We start from the raw sequence: 13,014 nt of genomic DNA on the forward strand, positions 1-13,014 counted from the left end.
CACTTGGGTTGCCCGACTACTGGGTAGCTCGGTCGCACACTTCCGCCGAGAACCAGATGGTTGCGATGGCAAGTTACACATATACTTTGTAATTTTTAGGTGATGGTGGCAGCTAATTATTAGAGCAGCCAGTGTTTTTCTGTCAAAACCATTGCAGGAGTCTTGCGAGTTGTGAGCCACCTCAGCGTGCGATAGTCAGTTACCACTTTGAATGGTTTGCTGTACACGTACCCGGAATTTTACAAATTGCCCACAGAATAAGAAACGCTCGTTTTCAAAAGCCACAAAGTTTTTTCTTCAACTGACCCTTGATGGCTTAAGCGATAACTTTGATGCAGCCATTTTGATTTCGGAATAAAGCACACCCAAACCATTCGTCTTCCCAACCGTTTGCATTACCATTGGTTGATCTACATCCTAATGGCCCAGCCCAGGCGGAATTGTACGTTTGACTGTAAATGGCCTAATGACTTCTGCTAATCCTTCCAACAAAAATATCTACTCTTCATCATCCAGTTCGTTTGTGGCTTGACAGTGTGCGTGAAGATTTGACAAAATGCATCTGTTTCGCGCAGTTTCAGTAATATTCGGATGCTTTTTCTGTTCTTTGCCCTGCGGAAGTCCTCCATAGCTGAAGTTTTCACTGGATAAGAGCAGGATCTTTTAGCCCGAATGACGTCGTCCGAAAACCTAAGTTTCTGCTACGTGAATCAACACTTTCGGACTTCAGTGACTGCCCCGTCGTTCAGATAAATTGAGTCTGAATATTTTCACCAAATATTTGAATGATTACAACAGCGTTTGTGTAGCAAAAGAGGCGGGGGTGCCACTTCAGGCCTGCTACCACAATGACCATTACTCTTGAACATGGGTAGTGCTCTACAGAGGCCTCAACGGTAATACCGTCACCTAGGGAAGTCCTTCTGGAGTTTCAAAGACAGTCTTCTCTCGGGTTCTCTCGTCCACCTAAACTCCACACTACCAGATGTTAGGTACATAACGAGAAGTACTTTGCATGACAGAGGTGGTCGAGGCAGTCATCATCTTGTAGTAGATGGTAAACGTCCTGTTCGCTATTTTTGCCGTCTTCTTTAAACAATAAAAAGCTGAGTAAGCCGTGTGCTTTTCTTAAGCCCAACAAAGTCAGTGTAGTGGTTTTGATTGGTCAAGCCGTTGTCGTCGAGAGCATCATCAACTTATGTCAGGATAGGTTCACTATCGTGTGAACACACGCGCTAATGTGACGTTCTCGTAAGATGGCCATGGCCTTCAGTTACAGTTGCGTGCTTCGAGAGGGGTGCCTGGTGTAACCAAGTAAACGATAAATAACGCTTGCTCTAGCGGCGTTCCAAATCCCAATGCTCCTAGGGTGTTTCTTGCGTTCATTTGAAAGAAATGAGCACTCTACAACTTGTCACCCTATTAACACTGAAGGACAGCGACAATAATAACGACACTTGGTTCCCGAATTTCTTGCAATAACGAATTGGATGCGCCCGTGGTTATATTTGGATACCACCGTGTAAACAATGTTACTCTAACTGCAATTACCCCTGCTTCGAGTATATAATGCCTCATGCGACCCGGACACCGCCCAACAGAAGAAAGACTGCGCCGCTCTCCATGGTGGCGTCAGCGTCAGGGGCCCTATTTTCACAGTAGACAGAAATCACCAGTCTTTCGCGTAAAATCAGAGTGCCGTAGTTGTTGCTAATCTGTAGAGAAGCACGTGCTTTAGAAATAGTTTTATCTCCGTGGCTTCTTTTAAAGATAGTTACTACATTCTCCTGCGAATCTATTGCACGCTTGTGAATGAGAATTTCTTTTCGTAGCCATAGGCCGACAGAGCACTTTTGGAGTATGACGACGGCGACCAGGCACGTAATGCCATGCATTGTGACCCCCGATGTACTTGTTCTAATTGGACTAACGACATGACCTTCTACACTGCACGCGTCGAGACAGTTCCAACTCGCCGTAACGTTTTTCAGTATCATTGCGAATGATGAGCTCACAGCTAAATAATCGGTTTATTTTGCAGCAGTGTGACTACATAAAGGCTCTAGATTGATAGGGTTACTTCAAGGGTAGTCGTTTTTAGGTGTCAGGTATGCCGTGTCATTGTATCCAAACCGTTCTGCGCTGGCGGTCTACTGCTACACGTAGTAGGGTACTTGTTCATTGCGGTCTAGCGGGCGTCAAGGATACGTGGTGCCTTTTATTATATAGAGCCTTTTCTTTTCCCCGTTCACCCTTCCCCCGCCGAGTAGCATGTCGGTGTCGAAACTCCTGCAAACATCTCGGCTTTCTCCTCTAATAAAGAGCCTTCTCTCTTTCTGTGTGGTGCCGTGTCGTCCCACTTAATTGCGTGAGTGCTACACGGGGCGGCGAGCTGTGGGCGTATCATATTGTTTGGTCTCTATTCCTTCGGTGGGTCCTGGCCTAATGGGTGTTTTCTCAGAGTAAAAACCGTTTCCCTCAAGAAGTTGATCTGTGAGTTTTCCCTAGACAGGAAGGCAAACTTACCACGGGAAAAGTCAGCGCTGCTGCGGTGGATCTAAGACCTGTATGAATAGAGTAATAACGATCGCTTTAAACGTGCTGGGCCAAGGCTAGGCTGAGTAAGGTAGCTGCTAATCCCCTTTGCACGTTGTCTGGAAAACAGGTGGGTCCCACGACGCGCAAACTTGCAATCTGTGTGGACCGTTTGGGCAGTTAAGGTAGATGTGTCGGGCTTTTGCAGTAGTAGGATTGTGGACGATGATGAGGCTATCACTGCAAATCAGTGTTTCTTCGGCGACGGTGTTGTACCACAAGCTTTTGGGCCGCCGACCATGGACGGTTGTACCTGGCGAAGAGTTACTTGAGGGCGAAGTCTACGAGTAGCGAAGATGCAAAACACAGCATGTGGATGTCTGTCCGAGCCGTGAAGTGGTAAGTGAACGCTGCAGTTCTTTGGGGGGTGCAATGGGCCAGAAGCTTAAAGTTGCGCCATCACGGCGAAACATTCTCTTAGGTTCTCCCGAAGTATGACCCAGGATCTTTTCGCGTTTGGTCTCCGTCGGGACACCAATGTCAGCGACTCGCCTCGGGGAAAACTCCATATCTTTGTGGTCGTACTGCCTGGGATTTTTCCAGGGTGTTCTTTATTATAGTTGCTTCAGGCAAAAAGATCAGCAGCCGTTAGGGAGCTGCAGACAAGACATTCAAAGACTTTTAACAGCCGAGCTGTTTAGCAATTCTTTGACACGGGTGTTTCACAAAACTCGGTATAACAGCATTAAGAAAAAAACTCCCCGGCATGGGTGGGCTTCGCACCTTTCTCTGGCAGATCAGCTCAGGTTTAATTAGTCGTCTTACCCACTCGGCCACGACAGTTTTTTTTTCTTTTTTCTTTATTCCCTGGATCGGACAACACACAATACATCACAGATGAACAGTGTAAATGATCATACACCAATATGGTGAGGCTTCCCTACTGAGGTCTAGTGATGTCCTTTAAAATTCCTTCAATTATGTGAGCTTCTTTTTTTGGCAGCCACACAGACGAGAGTTCTGGAGATTTAAAATTCATCAAAAAGGCCTCCACTTTCACTGAAATCATGCTTTGCAGAACGGGCATCTACGTCGCTGTACAGCCTTGTTGTGCGCAAGCGCCATATGATGTGGAGGCCCAGCGCAACGACTAAGTCATACGGCATTCCATCCTCTTTGTCTACGGAGAGATACCTTATGCCGTGTGGGTGTAGCGGAAAGTCTTCGCTAAGTATCTTTTGTGAAATATCCCAGAAATATACGCCCTCCAAACAATGCAAAAAAAATCTTCTATCGTCTCCGGGGATTTGCAGCTAAAACAATCTGTCCCCCATGGCCCAAAAACCCTATTTCTTCCATAAACGTCGGGACTAATAATGTTCGCATGCCTAGCCGAAAGAAAAACGACTTAACCCCAGGCTGTACTTGTATTCTTTTAACCCCTTCGAGCACATCCTGGCCCGGTCCTCCGCAGTACATGGCTCTGTACGAGGGCACAGGGAGGACAACATTCGCAGTATCATAGTATAAGGTTTCCGCTTCACTGTGCTAAATATTTTTTTGAGAAAAAACGTGCACTAAAAAAATTCACACTCGCAAACTTAGTACCCGTGAGTCAAACGGTTTACTCGGCTGCGACTGTAGGGAGAGGAATCACGCCACCTGATCGACGCGGAACACGTGATAGGGTAGAAGTTGCTCCTGCCGGGCCTTAGTTGTTGTGTACATGTTCGTTCGTTCTTCGTCTTCGAGTTGCTTCTTCTTCGCCGTTATCGCAACAAAGACGGAATAAGGCTTATCGCAGCAAGGATAGAGTAAAGGTGGAGTAAAGCAAATAGGCGGCAACAGTGAACTTGAATCGTCGTGATGGTCGTGAAGGTTGCGTACAGCTTCGGTGTTATTCCAAATCTTACGCGTTAGTGTAAGCTTCCTTCATTTTTTCGTACTCCCCACAAAAGAAAATACAGTTTTGTATTTTTGTATCAGGGGCCATCTCTCCATCTGAGGCGCCGTATCTCGAAATGAAACTATTTGTCGGCTAGGCGAATACCATGACGCCTTGACTGAGGTGGTTTTTGTGCGTCATCAGATGGAGTTAAGCTCTACATTTTCCGATATCCGTAGTGCAACTTTTTGTGAATTTTGTTATAACACAGGTCAGCGCTATAGACAACTTTCAGAACTGACCCATTTTATCGCATAGGTTGACATCAGGAAATCCGTGTTTAAGTCCTCTCACAAATTCGTACATTTCCCCACGATTACGATGAGGGCTTTATGTTACGCAAAGATTGAACTGGACCTGTAGAAGCAGGTATATAATGACAAGTTCTCCAATGTAGTTTCGCATGCATGATATTTACTGGAAAAACAATTGCGGATGTTCAGATACTAGTGCGAAATTTTTTACAACCTGGGGCATCCTGGACAACTGAGTAATGGCAAGTAAAGTAATTGGAAAGGTTTGAATTTACAGACATAATATTCCTAATTTTTAGTACTAGTGGAAATTCTCTGACATGAAGAACATCCTGGTTAAATTAAAATAAATGGTCCACGTCGCAGAAAATTGTGAAACTTTATTAAACGGGTTTGATTAAATTGATTGAAAAGCAATTGATAACAAGTCTGACTTAAAAAGCCCACACTTAGGGTTATACATCAATTAGAACCATCGAGGATTGCCCACTGTGATGATAACATGAATCAGCTCAAATATGCACTATATAAAGGTGATTCGAAGAGTAGAACGTATATGATACAATTTTCCAGACATTTATCCAGAAATTTATCCAGACATTTGAGCGCTATTTCAGTTCATAAGAGTACCGAAAGTGCTTTCCTTTCTTCTGTGAAATTTGCGAAGCCGGCTTTGTTATAATTACAGGCATTCACTGATGACAGTAGCTCAAACAATGTTGCCGGAAATCTCTCAAAAGTAATTACGTTGGTTCTATACTGCGTTTCAGAGGATACATTTTTGTGCGGAGCACAACAACTGTTTTGCAGAGGGCTCGATCATCATACCAGAACTACACGGTACTGATACTCCAAAGAACAAAAGTTTTTATAAGACATGTTGCTTCCAGTACTATAAAACTGCCTCTGAAAAACAAGACAAAAAAGTACCCCAAAAATTGTAAGCCTCTTTGAAGAACAAGGCGCTAAACGAACAAAAAGTGCAAACAGTGAAAACACCAATGCCTGGGAACGACAGCTGTGAGATTGAAAATGTTAGCTCGAGTTTTCAATTCGTCCTCGATTTGTCTTGAGAACTCTTCGAGCAATCGCCGAGATTGATTGCAAGAGGATAAAAAAGTGAATAGAGAAATAAAGAATAAAGCATTTGAAACTTTCAATTTAAAGTTCCGTGAGGTAGGCTCCACGTGTAAAAAATAGGACCAGCTTAAAACGCGATGTGAAGAATGAGCAAGCACATGTTAGTGGCAGTTTGAAAATGTTCTCTCCTGAGAGTAAAAATGGAAGGCGTTTTCGCCTTTTTTCTCTGCTGTGGTGTCTTTTTTACAGAACGTTGCTCGTTTAGGGTTGTTCATATAAACATAGGTATTATGTCAGTCACGTAGAATGTCTGTAGCTCGAGTGAACACTGCAACCAAGAAAGAAATCAGTCGTTTGGTGTAGTTGTTACCAAGCCTACAATATGTTTTTCCCTCAATATCAAGTTGGCTACTAAAACAGAACATGGCCGTGTCATTGCCATGGCAACTAGGCGTGACTAAAATGGCTGCTTCAACATATTCTTGACACAGCCGATTTCGACAGCAAAGGAGCTGTAAAATCAGAAAACCAACCTATACATTCGTACTTTTCGGTTTTTGTCGTATTAATAAGGTACAATGAAGGCAAGGATATATACACACTGACATTTCCTTTTATTAGCTCCTTCAATACAAAAATGGTCTTGAAATGTCTCCCTAATGTTTTGTTAACAATGGTTGGTAAGCATATTTCATCAATCTGACCGAAAATAATTCGTAATAAACTACGACGTGGCTAAACATGTCCCGCATTTTCTACAACAGCAGCAATAGTTTTGATATTCTGTACGACCCGAGAGAAACATGGCGAAAACTTTAGAATCTGTCAGGTCGCAAACCGCTTTACCGGATGCAATGACGCTCTTTGGGCAAACAATTTGCCTTAAGGCACTTGCCGACGACTTTAACGGATTTTTTTTGTTTTCCGGTGCCAGTCATTGTAGAGAAGGTAGGAAGGTAGGGAAATTATGTATGTTGCGTTCTTCAAGCTTATTTATACCTTTATCCTGTTTCTCCCCCAAAAATAGTGGAGGTAATTAGGAGTACAGAATTAAAGCCGTTCCAATCAATGGGAAGGCTGTCTGAAATGCAGAGCAGTGATTCGCCGTAATGGGCTCGGGCGCCGTTATCCGCTCACTACTACCACCCATTACGCCCTTCGCCGCTCCCTCTCACACCTATCTTGATGAATAGAACGGAGGTTTGTCCAATGCAATTCACATTTCCGGCCTTCGCAGTGCTCACGCGTCACCTGCCTGAAACTGTGCCAGTGGGAGTTCTGTTCCTTTTGTGCTCTCTTCATTTGCGCATGTGTTTTGCCTCATTTCGAACGGGTAATTGTTTTCTTACGCTGCTGGAGGCTTCCTGTCCTATTTTGAACGCACCAGGAGGAGGGGGACCAACTTTATATATTCAAGTATTATAGAGTTGTTTGATTAATGATGGGCTTTTTTGCTCTGCGATGGGGCCAGAGTACCTTGCTTCATGGCGAATTCCAAAGCCCAGGCCACGGCCTTGATTTGGGTCTCAGGCTCTGAGCTGGTCACCGCAGTCTCCCATTTTATCTGGTTAGACATGCCATTCGGCTTAAGGTTGGAGCTCAGGGCATTCGTTTAGGATGTGGGCTAGATCCCCTTTTAAAGCAAAGCTTTTTACCTCTACCCCCCCAAGGGTTCTTTTGCGACCATTGGTGTCAACAGAAAACTCCAGCGAACAAATAAAAGAAGTTACTGGAATCGCCAGGAATCAAACCTGGAACTAATATGGTAACGGAAGGTGAGCCCGTTGTCTTACCGATTGAGCTAAAAGCCCACGCGGAAACGGGGAAGACATGCGGTGATCTCACTCACCACATCTGCGGGTTTACCACCTGCGTTCTCGCTGAATGCCACGTGATAGCGTCACGTGACCTCTCGCACTGCTGTCCGCTCCGCCCGAGGCATGTTTAAAGGTGAGGCGCCATGTTTCCAGCCCTCTCGTCCGATGTGGTTCCGAGTACACATGATGCTTCGTCGCTGCCTTCAGGACATTGCTATAGCTCGGCCAGGCATCATCCATGAAATCATCGTCCAGCGTTGCGGCAAGTACCTCACTCTTGACTGGATCGCATCGCTTGTCTTCATCGCATCCGTCACGTCACCGCGGCCTCAACCGGGACGGTCGCCCTTGAGCGGGGGTAAATGCCATGGTACACATAGGCGGGCAATGTCTCATGCTGCCTGTGTTCAGTCAGAAAACGACGAAGAATAGGCTTGGTGCTGGAGCATGCAATCTCATGGCCACCATGTAAATACTGTACAAGAGCACTGTGATTTGGGCGAGTTGGTGAATGTTCATGATTGACAATCCAGCGCGCAAAAACACGGCACAAAAAAGAACGAGAGTTAGACAGGACAGCGCTGCACTCACAACTGATTTATTTTGAAGAAAACATTGGTCATATATACAGATCAGTCTCCCACATGGCGGTTCAAAAGTGCGGCGTGTCAGTCAACAGTTTTATGGAGATCCTAGAATTCTATCTGAAATCAACGTTTATCGAGTGGAAAAATGAATTCTTCGTTAAAAAACGAGGGGTGTGTATTGGCTCAAAGGTGGCCCCAATGCTTAGTAATATTTTCCTAGGTAGGGTTGATAGAAATATCGAAAGAAACGTGTGCGGCTTGGCAAAGAAAATGTTTCGTTATGTAGATGATTTTCTAATAATTGTTGAAAATAGAGATCTGAATGTAGAGGGCCGTTTAAATGTGTTCAATGAGTGCGGTCTCGGATTGCAGTTCACATTTGAGCTGCCAAAACTGAACAAACTGCAGTTTTTGGATTTAGAATTAACTTTCAATACAGGTCATGTATGCTGGTGTTACCGTCCCAGATCTCAGAAACCAGTGCTAAACTTCAAATCGGGTCATTCGAAGGTAATAAAAAACGGGATCGCATTTTCTTCATTACGCTCAGCCCTTTCAAAGTCATGTGACCATCAGATGAATGACAGCTTCTCGAACCAGATAAGTAAAATGCAGACGGCTGGCTACCCTGACAATGTTCTCCTCATGGTAGTGCAGAAGTTAGTCAAATGGATAAAAGGAAAAGATACGGCAGGTTCTGTGACGCAGCCACCAAGGCAAAGAAAAAAATACCCCGTTGTGATACCGTATAAGCACCGGCTCTCTCATAACTTAAAAAACGTGGCAAAAAGATACGCTGTCGACATGGTATTCTCGGCTCCAAATAAATTAGGAAAATTGTGCAGTAGGGTTGACCGAAGATTAGCTTCCCGGAATACAAAAAAGGTGTGCCCGATAAATCATTCAGACCCATTTGTGAAATGTGCAATGGGTGTCGTGTATATGTTGCCACTTCGGTGTGGACATATATACGTGGGACAAACCGGGAGGTGTCTGAACACCAGGTTGTCCGAGCACCAGCGTTCATATAAAACGAATCCACACAGCCACCTGGCAAAACACAGCTGCAGACACGATTGTGAGCCGCTTTTTAATGAAACCACTCTGTTGTCGAGACACAAAGATAAAACAACCCGGGAAATTATCGAGGCTTTTCAAATCAGACGAGCTGCTGACCGTTGTATAAGTATGCCCTCAATAGTGCTGCATGACCGGGAATACGCGTATCTGAGTGACACCTTTGCATGACCAAGTAAACCAAAGACTACACATATGCAAACCGATTAATGATTGCGTTTTTTTTTGTTTGTGGTTATCGGGTGCAATAATTTACCGCCACGTGGGAGACTGATCTGTATATATGACCAATGTTTTCTTCAAAATAAATCAGTTGTGAGTAGCAGCGCTGTCCTGTCTAACTCTCGTTCTTTTTTGTGCCGTGTTTTTGCGCGCTGGATTGTCAATCATGAACATTCACCAACTCGCCCAAATCACAGTCCTCTTGAACTATATTTGTGCTACATCGGGCTCTTTTCCATGTTGTAACTTATTCAACCAGTCTAACCCCAGCACCTTTGCAACGTTAATTGCGGTATGCATCTGCAAGGCGAGAGTGGCCAGCTGGTATGTAAGAGAAGCATTCTGTCCCCAAGAAGTGCGATCCTGGTGTGGGTTCTTGGATCCATCAACGAGGCACAGCAAGCGGATCAACAGGATTCTGCGCGACGAGTGGTCGCGTCAAGCACGGCATTTCAAAGATTGTCTCCGGATAGCTTGCGCAGCCCATCCAGTTCCTGCACAGCGACGAAGGGTGTTCCTTGAGTGAAGCAAAACGGCGGCATAACAAACCGAATGGCTTTGAAACAACGTCAGACCGACTCTACCAACAAGACAGCAACCAATGGCCCCAAAGGGAAGGGTCGTACTTCTGGGAGATGCGTCACTACCCAACCAGCATGCTGAAACCCTTGGTCTTGGCCCGAAGTTTTGTGGTGAGCCAGTTTTCAATCCTCCGGAGAAGGTCGCCCTCTCCAGGCTCGTCTCCCGACGGGTTCCAGAAGAGGACCGTTCCCGCTGTATTTCTGAGTGCATTGACGTGCTTGCCCGAACCGGTGAAACGCGGGAACACCGCCTTGGTGTTGGAAAAATGGTCGAGTATGCAGTTGAAAACAGGCTACCCATACTTACGGCAGATAAGGAAGGCTGTTTTGTGGTTGCACCAGAAAGTGTTTTCTGTGAGAAGGCCTTGATGGCGATTGAAAAGAATTTCAAACCTATTGACGTAAAGGCCAACAAGGTAAAAGAGCGCGCTTAGTCGTTGCTAAGAAGTCACAATCTTGAACACTTAGCCATGTCAGTAAAGAAATAAAAGGTGTTCACTTGGAGCCATTTTTCGTGGTCAAAACGCATAAGCCTGAAGCCCCTTTCCGCACAATAGTTACAGAAAGAAATACTTGGCAGTTGGCGGTGTCCACATTTTTAGAACAGCAGCTCCGGTCCCTGCACCTGAATGACCCATATATAATTCCAAATTCAGATGCCATAGTAAAGTATCTTGAATCCTCGAACCCAGGAACATGCAAGGCTATGAGCATTGATGTGCAAGATTTGTTCTACACGATCCCTCACGATGAATTAATGAAATTAGTTAAATGGTATATCACTGAAGAAAACGATGAAGTAGGTTTCATTCAAAAGTGCGGCGTGTCAGTCAACAGTTTTATGGAGATCCTAGAATTCTATCTGAAATCAACATTTATCGAGTGGAAAAATGAATTCTTCGTTCAAAAACGAGGGGTGTGTATTGGCTCAAAGGTGGCTCCAATGGTTAGTAATATTTTCCTAGGTAGGGTTGATAGAAATATCGAAAGAAACGTGTGCGGCTTGGCAAAGAAAATTTTTCGTTATGTAGATGATTTTCTAATAATTGTTGAAAATAGAAATCTGAATGTAGAGGGCCTTTTAAATGTGTTCAATGAGTGCGGTCTCGGATTGCAGTTCACATTTGAGCAGCCAAAACTGAACAAACTGCAGTTTTTGGATTTAGAATTTACTTTCAATACAGGTCATGTATGCTGGTGTTACCGTCCCAGATCTCAAAAACCAGTGCTAAACTTCAAATCGGGTCATTCGAAGGTAATAAAAAATGGGATCGCATTTTCTTCATTACGCTCAGCCCTTTCAAAGTCATGTGACCATCAGATGAATGACAGCTTCTCGAACCAGATAAGTAAAATGCAGACGGCTGGCTACCCTGACAATGTTCTCCTCATGGTAGTGCAGAAGTTAGTCAAATGGATAAAAGGAAAAGATGCGGCAGGTTCTGTGACGCAGCCACCAAGGCAAAGAAAAAAATACCCCGTTGTGATACCGTATAAGCACCGGCTCTCTCATAACTTAAAAAACGTGGCAAAAAGATACGCTGTCGACATGGTATTCTCGGCTCCAAATAAATTAGAAAAATTGTGCAGTAGGGTTGACCGAAGATTAGCTTCCCGGAATACAAAAAAAGTGTGCCCGATAAATCATTCAGACCCATTTGTGAAATGTGCGATGGGTGTCGTGTATATGTTGCCACTTCGGTGTGGACATATATACGTGGGACAAACCGGGAGGTGTCTGAACACCAAGTTGTCCGAGCACCAGCGTTCATTTAAAACGAATCCACACAGCCACCTGGCAAAACACAGCTGCAGACACGATTGTGAGCCGCTTTTTAATGAAACCACTGTGTTGTCGAGACACAAAGATAAAACAACACGGGAAATTATCGAGGCTTTTCAAATCAGACGAGCTGCTGACCGTTGTATAAGTATTCCCTCAATAGTGCTGCATGACCGGGAATACGCGTATCTGAGTGACACCTATGCATGACCAAGTAAACCAAAGACTACACATGTGCAAACCGATTAATGATTGCGTTTTTTTTTGTTTGTGGTTATCGGGTGCAATAATTTACCGCCACGTGGGAGACTGATCTGTATGTATGACCAATGTTTTCTTCAAAATAAATCAGTTGTGAGTGCAGCGCTGTCCTGTCTAACTCTCGTTCTTTTTTGTGCCGTGTTTTTGCGCGCTGGATTGTCAATCATAAATACTGTAAATAGATCGTTCATCATTCTTCGCCATGGTTCGTGGCATCTGTCGTGCCGCCACGTTAAAGTATGATAATTTTCAATGTGGTTAAGCGGGACGTTGATCTGCCCATGACTGCGTCCACGGACAGGCTGCTTAGGACGAGGCTCCACTACGCGGTGGAAAAGCAGCGCCATCTTTCTAACCAGAAACTCCAATCAAGCAGAACTGCAGTGGGCCGTCGCACCCTTCACCAGATTGGCCGGGCAGCACAAAATGTCACTCCGGGTGATGTACGCTCGGACTCTTGGCGACAAGAACTAAGATGCTGCCCCCTTCACCTAGAAAGATCAACCACCCACACCCCGAGGGTCTCCAACAAGCACGGCTCAAGCGTTTGTTTGGGCAGAGCCCTACCATCATGCGTTTAACTTGTTGCTCAGTGCACGTCTGTAATACACCTTTCTTGTGGAATGGTTAGCGACAGATACAGTAGGTCTACTTTTAGCCAACTACAGCGATGGAGCTTTACTCGCGTTGGAGATGCGTGCTGGAGTCATATTCCAGAGGCCTTGCTTTCGAGTACCATAGAGATGAAAACTTTCCCTTACTTTGTTTAAACTCAGTTACTTCATTTTTTTTGTTTGTCTTTCTATGTCGGCGATTTTCTCAGGTATTTGTTCCTCACGATGACGCCAAACGTACGGAATCCACTAACTATT

Source organism: Haemaphysalis longicornis, unplaced genomic scaffold, assembly GCF_048455015.1.
Source record: "Haemaphysalis longicornis isolate Haplotype H1 unplaced genomic scaffold, Haemaphysalis longicornis Haplotype H1 scaffold_3, whole genome shotgun sequence".
Lineage (NCBI taxonomy): Eukaryota > Metazoa > Arthropoda > Arachnida > Ixodida > Ixodidae > Haemaphysalis > Haemaphysalis longicornis.